Source organism: Hippoglossus stenolepis, chromosome 3, assembly GCF_022539355.2.
Source record: "Hippoglossus stenolepis isolate QCI-W04-F060 chromosome 3, HSTE1.2, whole genome shotgun sequence".
Classification (NCBI taxonomy): Eukaryota; Metazoa; Chordata; class Actinopteri; order Pleuronectiformes; family Pleuronectidae; genus Hippoglossus; species Hippoglossus stenolepis.
Genome location: NC_061485.1, coordinates 29,116,935 through 29,121,525, shown reverse-complemented (window position 1 = coordinate 29,121,525; position 4,591 = coordinate 29,116,935). Strand labels below are relative to the sequence as shown.

Here is a 4,591-nt window from a genome sequence, read left to right as displayed (position 1 = left end):
TTAATGAACTCACTAACCATTGTTGCATGTCTAACCAATGTAGAAGTAAATAGTTTATTAACCATGTACTTACACATTCTAAAAGATCTTAGCAATTATTTACAACTCCTAAATAACTGGTTCGTAATTGATATAATGTTTAATTTAGAAAAGGTTTTTCCATCCTGCACACATGATGTTTAAATAGAAAGGCACTTGCGACCAGCTGAGGTGTATTCAGGTTTTTGCTCGATTGCAATCATGGCACAGCAAAGTCTGCTTGTTATGCACACCAATGATCTGCTCTTGACATGAATGTGTTTCCTCTCTGCAGAGAAGCATTCTCTCTTACTATCCCCCAAGGTACAAGCAGACGTGACTTTTAAAGGGAAAGGGAGATGGCATTCTGACTGGTTTATTGCATCTTTTGCCCAAAACACACCCGTGACTAATAAAGAGACTATGTACAACCCTGTGTAGTGCAGTGACCCTTTTTTGCTGCCATTACACTAGCAACATTGGATTAGGAAATGTAAACCTAAATGTACTTGTGCTGTGAACTTCAGACCATGAGCTTTGATTTTTAAAATAGAGCCCTGAGACAAAGCTTTCACAGTTTATATCAGAAATACTTCATTGATTCCAGGGGGAAATGGTGTAAAGTGACATCAGGAACAGGATTCGAACCTGTGCGGGGAAACCCCATTGGATTTCGAGTCCAACGCCTTAACCTCTCGGCCACCGTGACAGTATATCCCAACTGATAGCCTATTCGTAACAGATCAATATACAAAATCTGATTCACATTCGATACATATATTCTATATAAATCAACATTTTATTATCTCATTGAACAGTGACCAATATATATACTGACTCGGCCATTTTTAGGTCACTGCATTTTCATGGACAAATAGACATACACAAAAATATCAGACCTCAACAGACCTTCATTTAAGGGTCAGTTTTTACAGTGTTGTTAAATGGAGAACAAAAAAATATAAGTGAGGATGATTGCAGTTCTCAATTGTGAATTTATTTTCAATGTCCACCAAGAGACATAAATAATAAATGAAAGCAAAAAGAAAGTACTGACTTGAAAAACAAGGAGAAATGGAGAAACAGGGATGAGTAGACCAGACTCAGGTGCATCGCTCAGCTGTTCCTTTCACCTTAAAATAAAGGCCACCTTGTTTTGGAATGACCGACGATTTGTTTTTGGATGTTGGACAAAAAATGACTGTTTATATCTTTTCATTAACGTGTCAGTCATACAAAAGAACAGGAGGAGAATGACAATAAAAACAAGCAGGAGGAGGACAAGATTCAAAGAAGAACAGATGGAGAACAAAGACAGTAAGAAGGTGGAGTAGGAGACAGAGACCACGGAGTAAAGATAAACAAATGAGAGAGAAAAAGGTAGAGAAGCCAAAGAAGAACAGAAGGAAGAAAAAGAAGAACAGGGATTACATCCCATCTCCTTCTTCTCCCTTTCCTCATTCATACAGTCCATATCAAAGGGCATGTTGAGTTTATATTAGGAGAAGACTAAACATTAGGTTGTTACCCAAGACTTTGTCTTTTCAGACATCATCAATGTGCATGCTGGGATTGGTCGGACTGATTGAATATCCCTATAATATAACAGTTACTGTCGATGACATATTTCAGAGCGAGTGAGGATGGTTGTAGTGTAGCTAAAAATGGCGATAAATTGTGAGTTTTTCAATATAGGCTGCGTAGTGTATACATATTCATTATATATATGAAATGTATTCATACACACAAGATTTTAAAGTAAAAACACATCTGAAAAGTTACACAAGTTTTAATCTAGATGCCTTTATAACTGCAAATCACCAAATTCAGTCTGTTCTGGTTCAGACTAGGAGGTTAAAATCATTTATCTATAATCCTTTAACTTGGTCCTCATCAGGTTACAGATGAATAAATGTATTTAAATATTTAAGGTATAAGGTAGAATTCCTGAACTTTATCATCCATTAGGGAACTTTAAGACAGCCAGTAATGAATGAGTGGACTACGCTGGATTAAATGTATCTGTGCTTTTTTAAAGACACATTAACCTTTCTAGCTCCACTGAATAAAAAAGGCGGCTCTGCCCTTTTATTTACCTGTTGTCATGGTGATTTAGTGTATCAGAGCTCCACTGATGAAAGCTTTTTGTCATTCACCACACATGCACTTAACTCAGAGGGAACATACTCACAGGTGATTGAACTCAGCTCTTCTGACTGCCTTTTGAAACAGAACAAGGTTTTTACCGATGTTTTCTTGACCCATCCATCCACCCTGAACTCCTCCCTGCACACCTCCTCCCTCTTCTATTGCTCCCATCATCATTACAGAGGTGGCTAGAGGGCTCTGTCACTTGATTATGTTGTTATGGGCCACTTGCTGAGAGGACTGATGCTATTGTTCTGAGGAAGACACTCCCAGAAGCAGACACGCTTTTTATATAGTTTACACACATCATACAGTACATCCTATTGAGGAATTATGTACCATTTCAAAGCTACTAGTTCAAAATCAATTTGCCGCAATCATTAGATCAGACTTTATATATAAAGTGCAGTGTCTGTTCTAAATCTGCCTGTTTGGAATGCTCTGTTCTCTTGTCCTATGTTAATGTTCTGGAGTTACTTCAGAATTATTCCTTGTCATTGGTGTGTCCTTCTCAAACAGACCTACAACAAACTGTCACTTTCTCTGTTTGTGCGCTGGACGTCATGTGCAGAGCTTTTTACAGTCTATGGTGCAGAGTGAAGTGTACATTCTACTTGGTTTATCTGCAATGTAGATTTTATAGTCATTATTTGTCATTAAATGAAACTGAATTAGTTTTATTACCATTCACGTGTATAGATCATATATGAGTTTGAATGATTTACTGAACTGCTGTAATTATTTTGTAGATGTTTATTAAGTAATCAACTCAATCTCCAGACACATGAATAAAAGCTCTGCAATGCAATTTGATTTAAAGCATTACAGCAACAAAACAAGCATTGAGCCTTTACTTTGAAGACAACTTTGAAATAAATCTTGCTATCAAAATGATCTGGCAGAGTATATTGGCCACAGGCTGCCATTTGCCAGCCTCTGCTGTAGTTTATCAGAGAGGTAAAAAAAGACATGACTGCTACAGTTTATTCAATTTTTTACAGTTAATGCATCTGGTGTCCAAATCAAGCCAAGTTTGACACTGGACTTCCCTTGGCCACTAAGAATAAACTTGGCACTAAGAAAATGCCAAGCGTGAAGCCGATAGGATGAACTGTTCTCGAGATATGCGTTCCACATACAGACAGATAGATGTGTGGTGATATCGTAGGTAGATAGCACCTTTCATAAAAACAGAATGTAACAGAAAGTTATTCACATACCATTCCACCCCCCCCCACCCCAAGAACATGTATATTATAGTATACATATACACACACATTTAATTACAAGCACACAATTTTCACATCTCAATCAATCATGCACTCATACATGCTGGTCTTTTTGTGATTTGATTTCACCTGGCTAGGTACAAGTACGGAGTGGCTGGAGATGTTAGGGAGAGGTCAGACAGGATTGTTTAAGCTCTATGACCATTGTTAGTGAAGAGAAACCCAGTAATATGTATGATTGAATCAAAGACACATCATTGTTGCCTGTAGAGCTCAGCCTGAAGTTTCCTGACCGGAAAAATGACTCCGATATGATATGAAACTCATCACACTTAACCATGTTGCCTCTGAATCAAATAAACCACATCCAGAACAACATCAACTCCCCACCTGAGGCCATGATTGAAACCAATGCTTCTCTTTACCTGGGTGAGGTATTGATATTGATGACTCCTTTACACCATTCTACCAACAGAAGAGAGCTCATGTTTTCTATATGTTGTGTTCATGTTCATCTCCAAAAGCACCGACAGCAAGGTCATTACACATGACACAAAATATTGTTATAATTTTTGTCCTTCTTTGTAACACTGCAGTACCCGTTCTACACATGCCTGTTTGGAATGGGATGTTAGCTTGGCCTATGTTAATACACCGGGGCTACTTCAGAATTATTCCTTGTCATTAGTGAGTCCTACTCAAGCAGTTCTATAATGCACTGTCCCTTTTTTTCATTGTGTGCTGGACGTTGTGTGCTGAGCTTTATTCATCCTACTAATTTAATCTGCAGTGACGTTTTTATGGTCAATGTTTTTCGTAAAATGTAACTGGGTTAGCGTTAGGGTAATCCTGCTCAAGCATTGACATCGTACTGTATATGTGCTGGTGAAAAGTTAATGCTGGTCACAACGGCCTTCAATAAGAAGTGAACTGTTTTGAGGAAGACTCAAAGACTACTTTTACAGCATGCATTTGATGAGTAATTATTATTTATTTTTATTTTTTTTAAATACTTTTCCACATTCTGTGCGAGCTATTCTATCACCTTATGCTACATAGTTATATCGTATGTTTGGTTTCAGGATGCACTGAGATAGAAGCCTGCAGTAGGGAGAAAGGCCTCTACCTGTTTCTTCACACCTGTCTTCAGAGATTGTCCAATACTATACCAGATTTGTACCATTGACAGAAACATG

At 37.8% G+C, this 4,591-nt stretch overlaps 1 non-coding gene across 1 annotated transcript; it reads right to left on the bottom strand.

Moving 5' to 3' along the window:
- Nucleotides 1-645: 645 nt before the first annotated feature.
- Nucleotides 646-727, bottom strand: trnas-cga. Its single transcript has one exon. It is a non-coding gene; the product is annotated as a tRNA-Ser (tRNA).
- Nucleotides 728-4,591: the final 3,864 nt, after the last annotated feature.